Source organism: Sapajus apella, unplaced genomic scaffold, assembly GCF_009761245.1.
Source record: "Sapajus apella isolate SASKATOON/1434 unplaced genomic scaffold, GSC_monkey_1.0 scaffold59, whole genome shotgun sequence".
NCBI lineage: Eukaryota > Metazoa > Chordata > Mammalia > Primates > Cebidae > Sapajus > Sapajus apella.
Window position 1 is genome coordinate 5,570,754 of NW_022436999.1, and position 22,565 is coordinate 5,593,318.

At 47.6% G+C, this 22,565-nt stretch overlaps 1 protein-coding gene across 2 annotated transcripts in view; it reads left to right on the top strand.

Annotated features, from left to right (window-relative positions):
* Window positions 1-1,268: 1,268 nt before the first annotated feature.
* Window positions 1,269-22,565, top strand: part of TMEM229B (transmembrane protein 229B) — a 43,279-nt gene continuing 21,982 nt past the window's right edge. Inside the window, exon 1 of one of the 2 annotated variants that reach the window (XM_032245842.1) lies at window positions 1,269-1,556. The gene's annotated coding sequence lies outside the window, so the exon portion shown is untranslated. The other variant, XM_032245841.1, reaches the window with a different exon arrangement.

A 22,565-nucleotide genomic window follows, 5' to 3' on the forward strand; every position in this document is an offset into this window, starting at 1 on the left:
GTGTACTGAAAACATTATATGTATGATGTTCTTGGGTCATTATACTATACTTATGATGAGGCAATATCTCCACTTTACAGAAAAGGAAACGAATTCAGTGGGGAAGCCTAGAGTTCCTACCGCTGGTAGCACATGGCTGTTAACTTCCTGTACTGGTCTGAGGAAGCCAACATGACTCCCTCTGCCCGGATCAGAAACCCACTGCTTTCTTTCTGAGAAGAATGGCTTGACCAGCCCAAGAACAGGATATGTACGGGGATAGGCTTAGAAATTCCTTGTCCACATTTCCCACTTCCAGCTTTGAGATGCACCTTTGTTGATCTTTGAATATTCTGGCCAGGGACAGGATGGCCATCCCATCACAAGCAATTAGGGGGAGACACAGGATCGGATTAGGATTAGGTTCAGATACAAGGAAAGCAGCCCAGCTTGTCTCCCAGGATGGGGCAAGAGCAGCTGGATGAACCACAGTTTCCTTTTCTTAGAACACTCTGGGCTGCCTTGGACTTCTGAGAGCTCTTTGTCACTGGGGCATGTTACAAAAAGGGGTAAAGGCTTCAGCCTCTCTTGTCATCCCTCTTCTCATTTTCCGCTCCTTCTAGGTTGAAAAGCAGCCATTAGACCCCTCAGATCAGGCCTAGACACGCATAGGGTTTGTGAGAGAATTAGAAAGAGTGCCCTCTCCGGATGGGTTAGTGACAAAAGGACACCCCCGGAGGGTGTTATAAATTTTCAAAATGTCTTTTCCTCTTGACTGAGGCGCCCAATGCCAGGACAGAGGCTTGGCGTGGGAATGGGGGCTGGATGTCATTCCCACTCCCTGCTCAGCCTTTCTGCAGGATCCAGGACCAGTCCGAGGGGCCTGTCTCAAGTCAGGGCCCTCAGCCGCCGATTTCCCACGTTCGGTATTGTGGAATTTCCACTTTCCAAATGACATTCATTATTTTCCACATCCCAATAAAAGAATCTAGACTGACTTCTGAAAGAACATATTCTCTGTAATCTTTATGGTATAAAGCAAATCGTGAGCCTTAGAGGTTCAAGCCTTGCCTTAGGCAAATTCCTTAACTTCCCTAGGCCTCAGTTTCTCCAGCTTGGAAATGGGGATGAACAAACGACCTTACATGGCTGTTTCCATGAACTGATCGCTGGGTCCACAGTGCTGTCATATAGAGGGTCTGCCACACCACGGGCTCTGTGGCACTCAGGTAGCCCGGGCCTGCAATGACACCCACAGCTGATGTTGCAAGCCTGGTCCCCACAACTCCTACAAGCTCCGGGCCTGACAGACACTCATAGGCAGGTGGGTTGGCTAGGACAGAAAGGGCCGAAGATCCCTGCACCGCAGCCACCTGCGCCGCGGCCCGGACAGGGGGCGCGCTCCTGAGCGCCCTTGGCAGGGCCGATCCCCAGCTGCGAGAGGCGGCGGGGGCGGCAGGGTCGGCGGGGACAGCTGGCCGGGCGGGCGAGCGGGCGAGCAAGGAGTTAAGCCGGGCGGCGGGGCGAGCGCCTGTCAGACGCGAGCATGTGCAGTTTGCAGCGCATCCGTACTATGGGTGAGTGCCGCCGCCGCCGCCGCCGCCGGGGGCTCCGTTCCTCCCGGGCAGCGGCGGCTGCAGCCCCCCGGCCCCCGCGCCGCCGCGGCGGACACCGAAACACAATGTGGGACTAGGCGCGGCGTGGGAGGGCCAGGCGGCGTGGGGGAGGCACAGCCGGCAACTCGGCGCGGGGGGAGCCCGAGCGCCGGGCGTGGGGGCGGGGAGCAGGCGGCGCAGGAGAGCGCCCCGAGTCCCGGCGCGGGAGGAGGAGCGGTAGCCAGCCCGGGAGACGGCGCTCCTGGCCGCACCTGCGCCCGGGAGGCTGCCGGCGCTGCCCTGCCCCTGCCCGCGGCCGCGGCCCCCGGCCCCGCACCGGTAGGTGCCCCCGATGCCCGCAGAGAGGCCTTTCCGCCGTCAGGAGGGGTGGCCGCGCGGGACCGGGAGCGCGGAGCGCGGGGGGCGCGGGCGATGGGGGCGGTGATGGGGAAGACGGGGCGACCGGACTGGGGGCGCTGGCTGATCCCGCTTCCTCTTTGCTTTCGGTTTCGAGGTGGCTGCCCCGGTTCGAGAGCAAGCCGCAGATTAGATGGTGTCCCCGGGCTTGGATTCCCTGCGGGGGATGGGCGCACAGGGGGGCGTGTTGAGGAAAGGGGTGCGCGTTGGCAACTTTCCCCGCCTGAAACAAAAGGGTGTCAGGGGAAGGCTAGGGGCAGCGGAAGGTTGACTCCCCTTTTTCCTCCGGGCGGAGAACATCCAGGAGGCCGCCTCGGGAAGGTGGAGGGGGGCGCCAGGGCTTGGGAATGGGAACCACGGACCCTCCTGAGTTTGAGGCTGAGGACTTTCCTGAAGGGGAGGGGACGCTGCCAAAATGACCCCGCCGCCTTCTGCCCAAGGTGCATGTTTGAAATACTGGGTGATGGTGGACCGCACACCTAGGCGTCCCCCACTCCCCAGGTCCTTGTCCCGGGGCCCAGCCCAGCCCCCTGCGCTGCCAGCTCTTCACCTCCCCTCCCAGATCTCTGGTCCTCTGTTAGAGATGCCTGGCTGGGATGGGGAGTGTTACAGCGCGGTTCCTGGCAAGGGCAGGGAGACATTGGCCTCTTTCCCAGGTGTCTTCCTTTCCCTCTTTCTATGCTCAGTCAGAAATGGACCCCTTCCCTTCCTTCCCTGGACTGTCTCTTTTCTTTCCCCAGGGTTTCCCTGGGTTTTGGCTGTCTTAGGTTCAGAGCTTGGAGGTAGAAGAGCAGGGTGTTCTGGTACTGCTCAAGGCTCTCCCTGGAGGGAAAGAACAGGACCTGGGGGAGCTGTCTGCTGGTGTAACCTTGGGGGCTCTGCTCGCCAATTCTCGTGTGTTCTCAGCACCCTAGTAGCAAGTGAGCTGTTGCTGTCGCTATCAGCCTTGGGTAATTGAGAGGCCTAGGTTTCTCTCTGCTGTACCAGGAAGAGGGGCCAAGGGAGGGCCAAGCAACCTGCCCTGGGGGTGGTACAGTGTCTTTCTCTCTAGAAAACAAATGGGCCAGGTTCCAGGTCCCCAGTCCTTGGCCTTGTGTCTCCGGGAACAAGGTGCCTCCAGCTCTGAGCTGGCTTACATGTGATCACCAGTTCCTATCCTGTGGCAGGACAGCCCTTCGGGTGCTCAGATTTTTTTCCCCTGGTTGGAAGACAAATACATCTGCTTCCCTGTGAGACAGAAGGCACTGGAAGGCCCTGGACTAGTGGAGGACTCTCCCGCCTGATCGTGTGAATGAGCTAATGATAGAAGTAGGTTGGGCAAGGGTGGGCCTGCCAGGACACCTTGCTCTGGAGATGCCTTGCTCAGGTGTGTGCTGAGATGATGCTTAGCCCCCATCCCTCAGCTTTGTATTTGGAGACAGATACAGGCAACTGGGGAGATATCGAGGTAGGCTTTGGGTGGAGACAACAGTCTTTCTTTAGTGTTGACTTTGGCCACTTATAGGTATAGGAGCAAGAGAGGTTCCAGGACCAATAAGGAGAAAACTGAGTCCCCTGAGCTATAGATTTGTGGTCCTGCAATTTGTGGCTAAGGTCAGTTGCAGGTGCTAGACCAGAGAAGCACAGCTAAGCCCCCTCCTATGGACCTTTCCACTCTAACAGGGCAGGCAGGGTTGATTATTGCTTAAGTCCCCATTGGAGGAGCTTTATTGGTTTATCCCAAGCTACTCATTCAGAGCTGAGGGTAATGATATGGAGGCCTAACCTTGGAGCCTCCAGTGGTGAGAGAATGGACTTTTCCATGGCATGTTCCTCAATTGTACTGACCTTAAGATAAGAAATTTGATACTCCCCTAACTTCCCATTTTGAAGTCATGAGAAATGAATTTTATTTATTCATTTATTTATTTTAGACGAAGTCTCACTCTATCACCCAGGCTGGAGTGCAGTGGCACAACCTCAGCTCACTGCAACCTCCGCCTCCTGGGTTCAAGCGATTCTCCTGCTTTAGCTTCCCGAGTAGTTGAGACTACAGGCACCCGCCACGATGCCTGGCTAATTTTTGGATTTTTAGTAGAGATGGGGTTTCACCATGTTGGCAAGGCTGGTCTTGAATTCTTGACCTTAGGCAGTACTCGGCCTCCCAAACTGCTGGGATTACAGGCGTGAGCCACCGCATCAGGCGAGGCATGAATTTTTACATTTATAAAGTGATTTAAGACCTCAAGTCCTTGAATGAAAGATATTAAATGAGTTAGTGAGCATTGTACTGTGTTTATTTTGGTTGTAGCAGATTTACATATTGTTTCCAAAGGGAAAGGTGTCATTTTACAGGAAAGGACCAAGTTACAGCTTTTGTGATAGACAAAGCTCAGTGTTGTTTTAAAAGTGTAGTCTTTATCAGAAAATCTCTTGCTGCAGCACTTAGGCAGCAAGTGTTTTTTTCTGTCTGCCTCCTGGGACGCCTTGGAGCTCCTTCCTGGTGGGCTCTTTCCTGGTAGACATTTTGCAGCTATAATGTTAGTGACTGTCACGCTCTGGTTTCTGAGGAGGGTCTCCGATGAAGTTGGAGACTCTGATGTCATAAGGAGAGACCTGGGTAAGGGCAGTAGAGTGAGGCAGCTTGGTCTTATCAGCAACTATATCCGATCTGGATGTCCTTGCGGGTAGAGAAGGGATAGCTAACCCTCCCAGAGACTGGCTGTTTTCAAGTTTGTATCCTCTTACTCTCCTCCTCCCTCTTCTCCCCGTCTCCCATATACAGACAAGGTGATTTGAGTGTATTTTTCATTGCAGGAACATTCCTTTTAAGGTGAGGATAATTTCTGACCTGGCAAACTCTTAGCTCCCTTTGTGACAACACCTGGCTAAGGAGGGACTATTAGACGGGATTCTCATGTTCTGAGCTGAGAAAATTCAGCCTCTATTGGCCAGTTCTGCTTACGCTACATCAGTTCTCAGAAATCAGAGGCGTTGTATTCGAAAAGTAAAGCGTAAGCTGATTTCTAGGGAAGGGGTAGGAGGGGGCACTTTTGGTTTGGTTCCCCTTAGGGAAACTGAGTTACGCTGAGAATGCATGTGTTGGGAAGTTTTCCTTTCCTGGGATTTGAAAGCATTTAAAATAAAGTACCGAGTAGATCTATAGGTTAGATTTTTCTGCTGTAAGATGAAGATGCACTCAGAATTTACGTACCAGGGTGTTTGGTTCAAGATGTATATGTGCCTCAGACTTTGAGCTGTGGAATGCCCCATCTGCTATGATTCAAGGAAAAGGCAGTGGTTTTCACCCCTGACACACCCATTCATAGATAGAACTGAGGCGAAGTCAACCAGCACATTTCCAGGATAGGAAAGAGGGTTTGCTCCTCTCCCTGTTTTCACATTCATCAGGCTGCAGGTATGGACTTCGGCTCTCCTGCCCTGTGAGGCTGTACTTCATGTTCACTTTAACATCAGTTCCCCTATGTATAAATGTAGTGGAGTTGAGGTCACAGAGTGATGCTGGCCCCCTGCTCCTTCAAAGGACGGTTGTGAAGGGTGACTTTCCACCCTCCTCTGATTTTGGTGCTTCCACCTACCTTTGGATCACAATCCAGTCTGGCAATTTGAGGAGCAACCAAAGAGGGTCAATTCACGTTTTTGAACATCCAGCTTTCCACCATCCTTTACTCTGCTGGTTCCCCAGTAGGGACTTTAATATTTTTTTCAGGATTCTTGGCTTCTAATGTGGCTGGTATTGTAGAAAAGACAGCATCTTTGACATGAGGGCAAACCGTCTACGCGGACAGGCCTTGGGTCCTCAGATTGCTCCTTCCAGCTGCTCCATTTTCTAGAAGCATGGCAGTTTTTGTTTTTTAAATAAGACTTCACCTGTCAATTAATGTACGGAGAGCTAATACATATGAAAAGATGAGGGGAGAGACCACTTTCTGCCACTCCTTTGCTTTCCAAAAGTCCCTCATTCAGAACGTACTGGACTACCCACTTCTGACTGTTTTTGCACTTAGACTTGAATGACAAATGCCATCTAGCTGGCCCATTCATTCATTGTTTCCTTTCAGTTATTAAGAGGCACCCCTGTCACATGAGCTTCTGGAATGATCTGTTTCCATCAGAAAGGTCACTCACCCTGAGTTTTAGTAAGGCCTTGACATGAGCCCTGAGGAGCTAGGGATGCCAGCCAACGAGATTGAAGGGCCACAAAGAGAGGATTCTTTTCTAGACTTCTGAGGAGTGATTCATGCTTCAAGATAAAATGTGCTTCCTGGGGCTCCGTGGTTTCATTGCTTGCACAGTCAGTGGACGGACAGGCCCTGGTACAGCGAGAAGCCCACCTTGCTGACAATAACTGCCATTCTTCAGAGCACCCACAGGGACTTGTTTTTAGCCCACTGGCAACCCCCATCTCCTTTTTCATGACTGTCCTTGGCCAAACCCCATTTTAGTCCCTAAGTCCTTAGGATCTCCCTCCCCCTTGCTCCTAATCAAAAAGGCCTTTTCAAAGCCAGGAATGAGGCAGCCAGAGCATTGGTCTTACTTTCATCTACTTTCTTAGAACAAATATGTACAAGAAGTACCATTACCACTAGTAAACACAAGAAGTGGTTCCAGATTTTTGTCTTTTTTTTTTTTTTTTTTTTTTGGCTTGGCATAAGCAATGAGATGACCTTCTTATACTGACCTGTAGATGCTGTGAAGCTTTCATATAGCCTGTTCAGTTTCTAACACATGGTGAGTACTTATTAAATCACCAGCTGTGGTACTTGGATGTGATCAGATACCCGGATTTCTAGGTCATTGGGCAATGATTCGTTTGTGTGTGAGCTGATGGTTGGCAAAGGCTTTAGGAATCAGGAAATCTGGGATCTCTCCCTGACTCACTCACTTGTGTGACCTTGGACAGCCCATTTCAGCCCTTTGAGACTTAATTCCCCATATAGAGCTTCAGCTGGCTTCAGTGATCATGGCAATAACAATGACAGCCACCATTTATTAGGCTAAGCATTTACATATGTTCTTTTCTTACAGCAATGGGATCGTTATTAATTATCCCCATCTCACAGGTAGAAACACTGAGGCTTGCAAGATAAAGTGATTACACATATCATACAGCTAGTAAGTGTCTAAACTGGGATTTGAACTGAGATCTATGTGATTCTTTTTTTTTTAATAAAAAAAAAATTTTTTTTAAAGATGGGTTCTTTCTCTGTCACCCAGGCTTTAGTGCAGTGGCACAATCATAGCTCACTGCAGCCTCAAGCTCCTGGGTTCAAGTGATCCTTCTGCCTCCGCCTCCCTGGGACTACAGGCATGTGCCGCTATACTTGGCTACTTTTTAAATGGTCTGTGTGGAGACGGAGTCTATAACTCATTCTGTTGCACAGGCTGGTCTCAAACTCCTGGCCTCGAGCAAGCCTCCTGCCTCAGCCTCCCGAAGTGCTGGGATTACAGGGATGAGCCACATCGCCCAGTTAGTCTGAATCTATTGTGTTCTATAAGCTTGGATCAGATGATAGAACAAATGTTGGGGAGAGGGCAAAAGTGGAGGCAGTATAGGTTAACATATAAAAAGGAGAATTGGCCAGGCACAGTGGCTCACACTGTAATCCCAGCACTTTGGGAGGCCAAGTGGGTAGATCACCTGAGCTCAGGAGTTCAAGACCAGACTGACCAACATGGTGAAACCCTCATCCTACTAAAAATACAAAAATTAGCTGGGCATAGTGGTACATGCCTATAGTCCCAGCTCCTCAGTAGGCTGAGGCAGGAGAATCACTTGAACCCGGGAGGCGGAGGTTGCTCTGAGCCAAGATCACGCCATTGCCTGGACAACAAGAGCAAAACTCCATCTCAAAAAAAAAGGGGGGAGTTGATGTGGATTAAACACCTAGTTAAAAGGAGACAGAAGTACAGATTCTTATTTGAAAAACATTATCCCAATGAATGTTCAGTAAGGAGAGGTCTGTATCCTGCAGTGGGGAAGTAGACCAGATGGTCTGGAAGTTACTGTAAGGAGAACGTGCTTTCTGCTTGGCGTAGAAATATATCTCAAAAACCCCACTGCATTTTGATACCAAAATTTTCCTCTTGCTTAACGGTCTGTTTGGGCAACATTTTTCTTTCTGTTACTTTACTGCCACTAGTCATAGCAGCTTATCTTTGCACATTCTTGACCCCAATCCACATCCTCCAACCTAGTTTCTGAGCCTTGTCCTGCTGATCATTATAATTCAGCTGTGGAGACCTGATTATGACTCTGGGGTCCCAGGTACACTGAGCAAAGTACACCAAGCGTTAGATTATCCTGTTCTTCTGAGAAAGTATTTATGGCCACGGATTTCTCCATTCAAAGGTGACAAGCTAGTGGACTGGGATCCATTCTTGTTTGTTCCAAGCAAGTTAACTCTCTTCTGCCTCTTTTTTTTTTTTTTTTTAGGCAAGGTTTTGCTCTGTCACCCAGGCTGGAGTGTAGTGGCACAATCCTAGCTCAATGAAGCCTCGATCTCCTGGGCTCAAGGGATCCGCCAGCCTCAGCCTTCCAAGTAGCTGGGACTACAGGTGCACCACCACACCCAGCCTCTTCCTCCATTTTGAAGTATTCAGAGAAGAGGAATGAGGGTTGAGGTGGTGGCTCAAGGAAGGTGAGCTGACCCCTGTTGGAGAGCTAGCATGATGTTGTCTGATGGATCAGCGTGCAAGGGGTCAGGAGACTTGGGTTCTTCTCACAGCTCAGTGACTCTGGGCACTGATGTGAGTTTTTTGGCCTTTAGTTTTCTTATCATTTGGACAAGATATTCTCTAACATCTCTTCTGGTAGTAATACCAGATTATCCAGTAGAATTGATGGTTCTAGGCCAGGCATGGTGGCTCATGCCTATAATCCCAGCACTTAGGGAGGACAAGGTGGGTAGATCATCTGAGGTCAGGAGTTCGAGACCAGCCTGGCCAACATGGAGAAACCCCATCTCTACTAAAAGTACAAAAATCATGATGATGGGCACCTGCAGTCACACCTACTTGGGAGGCTGAGACAGGAGAATGGCTTGAACCTGGGAGGTGGAGGTTGCAGTGAGCCAAGATTATGCCATTGCACTACAGCCTGGGCAACAGAGTGAGACTCCAATGGTTCTAGCCATTCTGAGGAAATAACTCAGCTGGTCTGGAACTGTTAGAAGTCAGAGCTGGGAGGAGACAGATGGTGTTGAAGGGGAAAGAAGCCAAATTGAGGACAAAGGGACAAAGTCAGAGATGGATGAAGTCCCTTTTCAAGAAAGGGGACTAGGTCCAGTCATTGCTCCTTTAATGGCTTCAGCGGGTCAGCTGAGAGGTGGTGTCTATACACCCTGGTACTCACCATTTCTATGCCATGGGAGCAACCCGTATATCTTGTCTTAAAATGTAAACTGAGCCAGGTAGGGTGGCTCATGACTGTAATCCTAGCACTTTGGGAGACCAAAATACGAGAATCACTTGCCAATTCAAGACCAGCCTGGGCAACATAGTGAAACCTTGTCTCTACACAAAATTAGCTGGGCATGGTAGTGCATGTTTGTACTCCCAGTTCCTCGGGAGGCTGAGATGGGAGGATCGCTTAAGCCCAGGAGGTCGAGGCTGCAGTGAGCTGTGACTCCACCACCGCACTCTGGCTTGGGCAACAGACTGAGACCCTGGGGACTCCAGGGCTTGCTTTGGTCCAGGATTCTTCCCCCATCCCTGCTCCTCTGCCACTTAGGTTTCTAGAACTTGAGGTCTCTGGTTGATGTTTTCTTTTTATTTATATATATATATATATATTTTTTTTTTTAAGCAATTTTTTTAAGAGACAGCATGTTGTTCTGTCACCCAGGCTGGGGTATAGTGGCACATTCATAGCTCACTGCAGCCTCGAACTCCTGGGATCAAGTGATCCTCCCATTTCAGCCTCCTGAGTAGCTAGGACTATAGGTGCACATCACACCTGGCTAATTTGGCTGATGCTTTCTGGGCAACTCAGAGTTAGTGAACATATACCTCCTCTGTTGCCCTAACTACCTGAAAGGGCAAGGCTAAACCATATACTCAGCCCAGGAACTCAGGGCATATCTTCTTTCTCCGTGGAATTGGGCTCTCTTCAGTTCCCTTTGAACAAAGCCATTTTCTAAGGACCCTTGGATTCTTTCATTCCTAGGTACATCTTCTATTTTCAGTTCATCATATTCAAGGTTGAGGAGCAAATGAGTTCCCATTGAACCCACCAAACCAGTATTTTCCATCCCTGCCTGTCTTACGTTCTTCTCACCTCTTATTCCCCTATCCCCATTATTTCTAATGGTAGGTACCATACCACCGGGGGGATGAGAGATGATTTTAGCTGGGACAGGGACAAACATTTCATTTAAATAGCTATGTTTCTAATGAGTGTAAAGAAACATGACTCATTGGAATGTACGCATCAAGCAATTTAATTTTGCCTCTCACTGTCTCTTTATGTTTATCCAGTGGGATTGGTTCTTTCCCTGGTCTGGGGTGAAAACTCAGGCCCTGTAACTTTTCTGGTTGTTCATAGGAGAAGGTTCTGTGATCACTTTAAGTCTTACAGCATTTTCTCAACTAAATACATAATACATTCACTCTATGAAGCGGAGTCCCATGGCAAAAATTTAAAAATAAAATAAAAACACATCCACTCCTTTGTCACTGGACTGAGAGAGGCAGGAAAGTACTCACTGGGTACATTGTCTGCTGACTTCCAGCTTCCTGGTCCATATTTTTATCGGATTCTGAGAGAGCCCTCCCTACCCTCCCAGTTGCTGGGATGTCTCCCTTCTATTGTCTTGAAAAGAGCAAATTATCAGGTGAGGTGGCTCACACCTGTAATCTCAGCACTTTGGGAGGCCAAGGCTGAGGTCAGTAATTCAAGACCAGCCTGGCCAACATGATGAAACCCCATCTCTACTAAAAATACAAAATTAGCCAGGTGTGGTGGCAGGCACCTGTGATTCCAGAAGACTGAGGCAGGAGAATCACTTGAACCCGGGAGGCAGAGGTTGCAGTAAACTGAGATCGCACCACTGCATTCTAGCCTGGGTGACAGAGCAAGACTCCATCTAGAAAAAAAAAAAAAGAGCAAATTATCCTCTATTCTAGATTATTGCTCCTTCCTCAATCCCTGAAATCCAGTGGTTCATCTCTAGCCTCTTTCAGTTAAGGTCCTTCAGTCTGCCTGAGGGGCCGTCTAGAGAAGACCCACTCTGACCTCATGCCAGCCTGTATTAGTGCATGTGGCCCACATTAGTCCAAGGAAACAATCACACATCTCCGGGCGCAGCGAACCTGGGCAGGTAGGCTGACCCCAGCTCAGCAGTCTTCCTTGGCTCCTTCAACAACAGATGGCCAACCTGTGTCCCACCACTTGCATGTCTCAAGAGGTGGTCAGATGCTAGTCCACCATATCCTCCCAGTTGCAGAGGACAGACATCAAATTTCCTGAGTGGTCTTGTTGACTCCCCCTCTCATCAGCTTGACAGGAGGGCCAATTCTCTATGGGGATAGGGTGAGATACCACAGCACACTAACAGCAACCCCAAAATTCCTCCACAAAGATTCTTCCCCAGTCTGTGCCCATTCTGACCCTCTTTACCCTTAGCTTGAGGGAAGGGCCCTTACACATCTCTTTTGAAAATGCACATCCTTCTCTGGCATCACACTTAGGAGCATTAATCCTGTTGTATCTTGATGCCTTAGTTAAGACTTTTTGATTTAACATCTTGTTACATGTGTATGATCAAAACCATAATTGTCACAATAAGCCTATGATTTTGTGGATACTATTGCTTAGAATAAGGCTACAATACATATTTAACAGAAAAAAAAAAAAACCCTGACTTTTTTTTCTTTTTTTGGAATCCACTAGAGAACAAAAAAACTGACTTAAATAAGGTTAGTGACAACAACGGACATGTATTGAGAGCTTATACCGGTTTGCTATTTGTGGTACAGTAAACATGCATTCTCACTTAATCCTCATGAGGAAGGTACTTGTATTTTCTCTATTTTAGAAATAAGTAAACTGAGGCCGGGTATGGTGGCTCACGCCTGCAATCCCAGCACTTTGGGAGGCCAAGGCAAGCGGATTACTTGAGGTCAGGAGTCCAAGACCAACCTGGCCAACATGGTGAAACCCCATCTCCACTAAAAATACAAAAATTAGCCGCATGGTTACAGGCGCCTGTAATGCCAGCTACTCAGGAGGCTGAGGCAGGAGAATCGCTTGAACCCGGGAGGCAGAGGCTGCAGTGAGCCAAGATCGCACCACTGCACTCCAGCCTGGGTGATAGAGTGAGACCCTGTCTCAAAAAATAAAAATAAAAACTTAAGTAAGCTGAGGCAGAAAGGTGAAGCAGCATGTCCAAGTCACAGAGTTGGTGTCAAAGCCGGGATTTGAATGGAAAGAATCTGACTCCAGAGTGTGGACATTTAAACTACTACCCTCTGTCGTTTCCTGCAGGGCAGTGGGCAGCCATGCCAAGTCATGAAGGTGGCAGGCAGGGATGGGAAATGTGGCCTTAGGAGGTAATTGGAGGTCTTTCGCCCCGGCATTCAAGCTCTCCATTGCCTTTACACACTTTTCCAAACGTATCTCCCCGGCGCCCCCAGGAATGCCTTCTATGCCCTTTACCAGAGCCTAATCCACTTCCATAACTAATCTGGCACACACACGCCCACCCCTGCTTCAGTTGTTCCACTGCCTGAAGGGCCCTCATCTGCTTTGCTACCTACCCAAATTGTAGTCCTTTAAGAAGCCAGAGCCCATCTCTGCTGTAAAAGTGTGATTAACCAAAACCACTTCTGCTGGGATCTTTTAACTCCTTTTGTCATTTTATCACCAGGTCGAAATTCTTATGTGCTTTTATGCAAAGGACAGTGAATCACAGTTGGCAGACACAGATCCTGATTGCTGCATGCACTGCCACTATCTGCTTGTTAGCTTACCGTTATCTGCTTGTCTGCTAATTTATGCAAGGCTCTCAACTTCTCTGAGCATTGGTTTCATCTTTAAAATGTGGGTCCAGGTGATTTTAATAATCTATGGTTGTTTTGTTTACTGTGTTGTCTCCACTAATTTTTAAGCTCCTGAAGGCTGGAACTTTGTTTTGTATATCTTAATACATTTCAGGACTCTGCACAAGGTTTTACACACAGAAGGTATTTAATAATGTTAGTTGGTTGGCTGCTGGGAAATACACCCTGTGATCACTCTGCTCTGGCCTTGACTGACCTTTAGAAATCACCTTCTGGGGCTGGGCGCGATGACCCACACCTATAATCCCAGTACTTTGGGAGCCCAAGGCGGGCAGGCGGATCACCTGAGGTCGGGATTTTGAGACCAGCCTGACCAACATAGAGAAACCCCCATCTCTACTAAAAATATAAAATTAGCTGGGTGTGGTGGCGCATGCCTGTAATCCCAGCCACTCAGGAGGCTGAAGCAGGAGAATTGCTTGAACCCAGGATGTGGAGGTTACAGTGAGCTGAGATCATGCCATTATACTCCAGCCTGGACAAGAGGAGTGAAACTCCGTCTCAAAAGAAAGAAAGAAAGAAAGAAAGAAAGAAAGAAAGAGAGAGAGATAAATAAATAAATAAATAAATAAATAAATCACCTTCTGGCTGATCACCAGCAAGGACTTTGTAATTCTCTTGTCAGCACAAGTTTATAATAAAAGTTTGGGTCCTATCTGTTGTCTTTTTTCTCTCTCTCTTTTTTTTTTTTTTTTTTTTTTTTTGAGACTGTCTCTCTCTGTCACGCTGGAGTGCAGTGGCATGATCTTGGCTCACTGCAACCTCCACCTCCCGGATTCAAACAATTTTCCTATCTCAGCCTCCCAAGTAGCTGGGATTATAGGCACCCGCCACCATGCCCAGCTAATTTTTGTATTTTTGGTAGAGACAGGGTTTTGCCATGTTGGCCAGGCTGGTCTCAAACTCCTGACCTCAGGTGATCTGCCTGCCTAGACCTCCCAAAGTGCTGGGATTACAGATGTGAGCCACCACGCATGGCCTATTGTTATTTATTTATTTTTAGGAGACAGGGTCTCACTCTATTGCCCAGGCTGGAGTGCTCTGGTGTGATCACAGCTCAAGGGATTCTCCCACATGAGTAGCTGGGACTACAGGCAGAGACACTGTACCCTATTCACTTTTTTTGATGCAGGCTGTAGAGGAGCTGTGACTGGGAGTTACAAGTGTCAATGGAAGAGCCAGGCTGAAAAAGTTCTGTTTCTGGACCTTCCACTGGCCAGGAGACCACTCCTCTCCTTACTCCCCAGCCCTGAGGTGTCCTCAGATGCTGGAGGACACATGAATCGGCTATCCCCTCAATTGAAAGACATATCTTTTTTTCACTCTTTGTCCCTGTTTAGCAGTGATGGTCATACCTGTGGGAATTGAGGCTGCCTTTCCCCCACCATTAAATAACCAGCCCTTCTCAGAGTCTGAGCCATAAGTATTAAAAAGGCACTGCCTTTTTAACCTATTGGAGGCCTTCTGGGATCATCACTTCTCTACCCCTGTTCCTGTCCATTCTCCCTCACGATATAATATTTTCCATAAATATACTTAAGCATCCTCTTACTGTTTACTCATCTTCTTGTCCATTAAGGAAGATATTTCACAGACCAAGCCTGGCACCTATTTATTTGACTTCATCTAAACACATCGTTGCCTCCAGACATTGAAACATTTATCATTTCCCTGGCCCCTACGGATAACTTGTGGTCTTTCACCTATTGTCATTACATTGGAAAATGCTGAGACATTTGAGTGTAATTTGAATTAATCAGGGAAATGAAATTTCTCAGAGGTGCCAAACTGAATGGTTTTCTTAAGCTCCATAGGTTGACTACATTGTCTGTGTACCCAGCTGATATCAATAAAAGACCATTAGTCAGGCACAATGGCCCATGCCTATAATCCCAGTGCTTTGGGAGGCCAAGGCAGGAGGATCACTTGAGGTCAGGAGTTTGAGATCAGCTTGAGCAACATAGCAGGACCCCATATCTACAAAAAAATTAAGAAATTACCTGGATATGGTGGTATGTGCCTGTAGTCCTAGCTACTTGGGAAGCTAAGGCAGGATGATTGCTCGAACTCAGGAATTCAAGTTTACAGTGATCTATGATCACACCACCAAACTCCAGCCTGGGCAGCAGAGCAAGACCCTGCCTCTAAAATTAAATAACTAATAAATAAATAAAACCATTACCTTGGCTGGGCTCAGTGGCTCATGCCTGTAATCCCAGCACTTTGGGAGGCCGAGGTGGGTGGATCACCTGAGGTCAGGAGTTCAAGACCAGCCTGGCCAACATGGTGAAACCCCATCTCTACTAAAGATACAAAAAAAATTTAGCTGAACTTGGTGGTGCAGCTGCAATCCTAGCTACTCGAGAGACTGAACTCAGGAGGTAGAGGTTGCAGTGAGCCGAGATCGTGCCACTGTACTCCAGCCTGGGTGACAGAGGGAGATTCTGTCTCAAAAAAGAAAACCAACAACAAAAAAACCCATTGCCTTTATTCTGGAGATTGATCACTTGAAACCACCCTAATTCTGCTCACCCCTTCGTCTTTCTCTTGGCATTGCAGTTGCCCTTGCTTTTAGGGCACATTATCTGAAATGGTAGCCCTGTCTTTTATTTAGTAAATATTTGTAAATATAAAATTTTTTTTTTTTTTAGACAGAGTTTTTGTTCTTGTTGCCCAGGCTGGAGTGCAATGGTGTGATCTTGGCTCACAGCAACCTCTGTCTCCTGGGTTCAAGCGATTCTCCTGCCTCAGCCTCTGGGGTAGCTGGGATTGCAGGCGCCTGCCACTACGCCCAGCTATTTGTATTTTTAGTAGAGACAGGGTTTCTCCATGTTGGTCAGGTTGGTTTTGTACTCCTGACCTCGTGATCTGCCCACCGTGGCCTCCCAAAGTGCTGGGATTACAGCATGAGCCACCGCACTTGGCCTGTGTAATGCCTCAATCATACTCTAAAGGAGAAAGAAATAAAGGAAAAGTTAGCTATAATACTGTAGGGGTCAAAGCAAAGTCTCCCCTTTGCCTTCTGAAGGTTTGCTGAAAAATCAACTCACAAAAGGCAGATTAATTGGAGAAAAAGCATATAAATTCTATCCATGTCTGCACAGGGAGAATCACAGAGTGATTGCCCACCACCGACTGTCGCTTAGAAGCTTATAGAATGTCTTGGCAAACCAGGGGTATGGGAGAGGGGCAAAGAGGAATTCTGTTGATGGGTAATAAAAGATTAGGGAGAATGAATGCATCGGGAACAGAGATTAACTTGTAAAGGATCTGTTCAGGTATGGTTTTCAGGTGTGGTTACATTCTTGGTCTTACAGAGGAGAAGAACAAGCAGTTGTTCTCTTTGGTGGGTCTGGATCTTAGGCAGATAAAGGAACTTCAGAGAGCTTCATCCTCCTTTGGGAGAGTTGACGGGTAGTGGAGAGAAGGTCAGAGAGACTTTGACGTTTTGGTTTCTGAGCCCCAGCAATACATCATTATGTATTCTAATACGGGATTGCTTGGGCACAACCATACAGAAGGCAGAAGGATGCAGCCAGATGCTTGAACTTTTACATAGACTCATCAAGAATGTAACATCCACAAATAACCAAAAGATACAGGTGTATTGTGTGGATGACTCAAATACCAGGAGAGATGCTGCTGGGGTTGACACGACTTTCCAAAATGATGAACCATCCCTGGTAAAGTTCCAAAGAACACAAAGTACAGTCTCCCCACCATTTGCATGCCAAATGGTGTTCCTAGACAACTCAGCATGTGTTAAAATCCTGCAAAAATCCCCTGTGTTTATTTTAGAAAGGGAGTTAGGATCTCAATACGGATCATTATAAATGGACATTTTACCTCTGTGACATCCAGTAGAATGTTCTGAAGTAATGTGGGAGAGTTCTTTTGTTGGCCGTGTGGGAACTGCATTCCAGGTCTCCACTCGTGCGTACCTGTGGCATTCCCCACCCACCATGGTGCTGATAGAGCTGCCCCTCAGCTCTTCCTCATCGGCGGTACTGGAAAGAGGGCCCAGGACTGGGATACCTGCATTCTCAGCCTGGCTACAGTGTATCAGTATTTATATGACCTTAGGCAGGTTACACTTAAGTCCACATGCCTGGGTCTCCTCTCTGTAAAGGGGATGACAATGTCACATGCATCTGGCCTGACTTTGGGACAGATGCTCACTATGCTGCCCTCCCATGACCCCAGACAACCCAGGTTATTCATGTGTGCCCTCAGCGTATACCCCACCCACAAGCTCTCTCTAGCTGTGATTTCTCCTTAGCATTTAAACATCCTTAGGTCTCTCTTATCTTGAGGGAGAGATAGAAGGCAGGAAGGAAGGGAGGGAGGAAGGGAGGGTTGAAGGGAAGGAAAAAGAAAGAAGAAAGAGAGAGAGAGAGAGAAAGAAAAAGAAAGAAAGGGAAAGAAAGAAGAAGGAAAGAAAGAAAGAAAGAAAGAAAGAAAGAAAGAAAGAAAGGAAGGAAGGAAGGAAGGAAGGAAGAAAGAAAGAGAAGGAAGGAAGGAAGGAAGGAAGGAAGGAAGGAAGGAAGGAAGGAAGGAAGGAAGGAAAGAAAGAAAGAAAGAAAGGGAAAGAAAAAGAAAGAGTGATTCATGTCTGTAATCCTAGCATTTTGGGAGGCCAAGGTGGGTAGATCACCTGAAGTCAGGAGTTCAAGACCAGCCTGGCCAACATGGTGAAACCCTATCTCTACTAAAAGTAGAAAAATTAGCCAGGCATGGTGGTGGGCACCTGTAATCCCAGCTATTCAGGGATTACAGTGAGGCAGGAGAATCACTTGAACCAAGGAGGTGGAGGTTGTAGTGAGCTGAGATTGCGCCATTGCACACCAGCCTGGGCAACAAGAATGAAACTTTGTCTCAAAATTTAAAAAAATAAAAATGGAAGAAAGGAAGAGAATAGGAAGAAAGGAGGGAGAGGGAGGACACCTCTCTTACCTCTGCTTCTCTTCCAGGAGCTTTTCTGTCTCCTTTTCTTCACAAACTGATTTCTCAAGAGTCATCACACATGCTATCTGAGTTAGCTCCCTTCACAGTTCTCCTCCATCTTTTCTTTTTGTAGAGTTGAGGTCTCACTATATTACCCAAGCTGGTCTTGAACTCCTGAGCTCATGATCTGCCTCAGTCTCCCACAGTGCTGGGATTACAGGCATGTGCCACCGCACCTGGCCTAAAGGAAGCATTTTTTTTTTAAATTCTTTAAAAAAAAATTATTTTTTCTAGACAGGGTCTCACTCTGTTGCTCAGGGTGGAGTGCAGTGGCATGATCACAGTCACTGCAGCCACGACTTCCTGGGCTCAAGGGATCCTCCCAAATAGCTGGGACCACAGGCCTGCGCCACCATGCCTGGCTACCTTTTAAATTTTTTGTAGAGACAGGGTCTTGCTATGTTATTCAAGCTGGTCTCAAACTCCTGAGCTCAAGCCATCCTCTCACCTCGGCCTGCTAAAGGGCTGAGATCACAGGCGTGAGCCACTGCGCCCAACCCACACTTCTCCATCTCACATGGTCTTCAGTGAGCTCTGTGCCACTTAAGTCTTCTCTGTCCCTGTCCAGCTCGCCGCTGCAGTTGACTGTGGCCTCCAGCACTCTCCTGTCTCCACTTCCCTGGGTGTCCTCCTGCCTCTCTGGCCCCTTCAAAGCACCTTGTCCTCCACAAGCCCCAGATGTCACCCCATGCACCTTCTCCACGGTGTACTCCTCCTCTGCAGTGCTCCAACCAGCTGGGGTCTCAAACTGGCTGTTCCTACATGTTCTGGAGCACCTCAGACTTGGAGCCTATGAAAGGCAGCCCATTGTGGTTCCCCAGATTCATGCCTCTTCTTGTATCTCTTCTCTTGGGTGTCATTGTGCAAGTCAGAAGTCTGAGTGTCAGGCCAGGCACGGTGGCTCACCCCTGTAATCCCAGTACTTTGGGAGGCTGAGGCAGGCGGATCACTTGAGGTCAGGAGCTCGACACCAGCCTGGCCAACATAGTGAAACCCTTTCTCTACTAAAAATACAAAAAAATTAGCCCCCCAGTTGTGGCAGTGCACGCGGTAATCTTAGCTACTCGGGAGGCTGAGGCAGGAGAATCGCTTGAACCCAGGAGGTTGCAGTGAGCCGAGATTATGCCACACTGTGGAAAAGGTGACAGTGTGTGAGACCTTGTCTCAAAAAAAAAAAAAAAAAATCTGGGTGTCATCCTCAACTCCTCCCTTTCAATCTCGCTCACATTAAATCATTCACCGAGTCCTGTCAGTCTCAGCTTCTCAATAGACTTCATTAATTTTGTCATATTTCTTTCTTTTTTTTTTTTGGAGACAGGGTCTCACTCTGTCACCCAGGCTGGAGTACAATGGCACAATATCGGCTCACTGGAACCTCCGCCTCCTGGGTTCAAGTGATTTTCCTGCCTCAGCCTCCTAAGTAGTTGGGATTGCAGGCATGCGCCACCATGCCCAGCTAATTTTTTTATTTTTAGTAGAGATGGGGTTTTGCCATGTTGACCAGGCTGGTGTGTTGTGTTTCTTAATAACCTTCACTAATTTGTGGCGGCTACTTGACCCTTGTTAGCATTTAGGATTGTAACCCCTGATCCAAACAGGACTGAGTTAGAAGCCCTCAGCACTGATGATATTGGGGTCTCCTAAGTAATTAATAATAATATAATTCTAAATTATAATATAAAACTGTGTTTTCAGAAACTAGAGAATTTATATGTGTGCTGAAGCCAAATTGCTTCTTTTTTATTTTCTCTCATTTTCTCTTCTTTAAAATAATTTCAGTGCCCCATGGTGGCCAGTGCCCTAAGCATGTGTATAGTATGCAGATGGGTCATTCAGGACCATATGGAACGTCAGCTTCTTTTGGCTCTGGGCTGGGGTCTTTGACTCTGTGGTCTTTGAATGTACCTAGTGGCACAAAATAGATGCTGCGTAAATGTTTAATGAAAGTGCGAATGAATGGATGAATGCTGAGATGAACATAAAGGTCTCGCTTAAGTTAAAGATTCCTGAATTAATATGTCGGTGAAACAGCTGGATGCAGTGGCTCACACCTGTAATACTTTGGTAGGCCAAGGTGGGCGGATCACAAGGTCAGGAGTTCGAGACCAGCCTGACCAACATGGTGAAACCCTGTCTCTACTAAAAATACAAAAATTAGCTGGGTGTGGTGGTACATGCCTGTAATCCCAGCTACTCAGGAGGGAATCGCTTGAACCTGGTGGGTGGAGGTTGCAGTGAGCCGAGATCGTGCCATTGCACTCCAGCCTGGGTAACAAGAGGGAAACTCTGTCTCAAAAAAAAAAAAAAAAAAAAAAAAAAAAAAAAAATCCAGGAGGCTGTGATTTAACAAGTGTAATCTGACTTATTATTATGGGCTTGTGGACAAAACAGGTGTCAAGACATCTCCAAGGAAATATTAACTACATATACGAATAGATTCCAAAGTTTAATCCTGTCTTCTGGCATGAGGGTGGAGGCTTTCTGCAAGATTGCTGATCTTGGGAAGAAGAGGGAGTAAATCAATGGAGAAGCAAGGAAAAGGAGGGCCAATTGTAAAAGGGAATATTTCCAGGAGGGATTTGGCAGGTGAAAATTCCAGATCTGGAATTTTTGTGCCCAGTGGAGACCTCTGATGACCAGTGTAGTTCTCCCTGGATTTGCCTCCATGTCTGTTCCACCTGGGCCCCACCCTCTGCCCTAATAAGAGGGTCCCTGATGGTTTTGCCTCCAAAATTTTGTTTAGAAATAATTTCAAATGTACAGAAAAGTTGCTGGAACAGTACAAAATACTTATATACACTTTACCCAGATTCACCTGTGTTTAACATTTTGCCTCATTTGCTTTATTTAATTTTACAATTTTTATGTAAGTGAGACAAAGTCTCACTACGTTGCCCAGACTGGTCTCAAACTCCTGGCTTCAAGCAATCTTCCTGCCTTGGCCTCTTAAAGTGCTGGGATTACAGGCGTGAGTCACTGCATCTGGCCACTTCTGTTTTTAAATTTGGTGCTTCTTTGGTGGCCTTGGTTCTTGTCAAATGTTGGGTGAGCCTTGGTTCTGTGTTCCTCTTGTTGGATCTTGAGTTCTTCAGATCACCTATCTGTGAATGCTGATTCTGTGCTGGTGTGATCTCGACACTGGGGTTGAGAGGCAGGGGATGCCTAGACTAGCTCTTGCCAGTGCCCAGCAGGTACATCCCATCTGGTATAAGCATGGTGGGCAGGGGTGGGGCCGACTGGCCTGGCTGCTGCTACTTCAATAACCACCAATTCAGGGCCGTTCCTGTGCCTGGATTTGCTGGCTGAAACCTTGTAGCCCCCACAGCTGCTTCTGTGATAGAGCACAGAACCCATAGGCACACTGCCTGGCTTCAAATCCTAGTCCTGCCCTTACCAGCACTGTGACCTTGAGAAAGCTGCATAACCTCTTTGGGTCTTATTTCTAAATTATCTTCTCAGCCTTTCCTAGGCTGGTTTGAGGCTGTCCTAATGAATGTAATGGGTCCTCTGTATTCTTTGTCAAAAGGAATGTTAATTATTTTCAGCAGTCTAATTACGTGGCTAATGAGAGACTGAGATAACATTCCCTTTAATTACTCTTGCCTAAGTGCTGTTTGGAGCCGTATTTTGAGCATTAGCAAGGCTGGGTGCTTTCTCAGTAGACGGAGCTGTCCAGCAAGGGGCTGAGTGAAGAGTGGGGTTGTTGGGTTTAAGGCTCATGGTGGAGGTGCCAGGTGTGGCTGGGGTCAGTGTCCAGCTGAGTGCATGCTGGTCTTTCCTATGGGCTGTTACTTAAGGAAAGGGACAGTCCCGATTTGTTCAGATGGAGAGCAGATAGCAACTGTCACAGATTCCCCAGAACAAGTCTCGTCCTTCAATTTTTAAAAACGTATTTATTTTTAATAAAGAAATAATTTTATTACAGGTGTGAGCCACTGTTCCTGGCCTTACCCAATCAATTTCAGACTGACCTCCTTAGAGCTCCAAATCCAAAGAAAAAAAAAAAGGATGCCTCTTTTGTGATCATTCCGACAAGAATCCCAGGATTGGCTCTGATTGGAGCATGTATCCATCCCTGAACCAATCACAGAGCCAGGGGAATGTGGTGCTGTGATTGGCCAGGTCGGGTCCAATGCTCACCCCAGCAGGCAGGGTATTGACTGCATCCAAAGCACACTGACCCCAACTACTCTGGCCTTGCTGTTTCTCAAACTTGTCTAGCTTTCTTCTACTTCAGGATCTCTTCGCTAACTGTCCTCTCTGCCTGGAATGCTTTTCCCAAAGTTCTTTGCATGACTTCTTCTCATCTTTCTGACCTATGCACAAATGCTACCTCCTTAACATTTAAGACTCACCCTCCGGCATTCGGTTTCTTTCTTTCCCCCGCCTGGCCTTTACAGCTAGTGCTCGACTTACAACCACAGTCAGGACCGCGGACTGGTCGTTAACACGATTTGGTCATAAGTTGAGTAGGCTATATGTACAGTTGAAATGGTGCACGCGGAGATG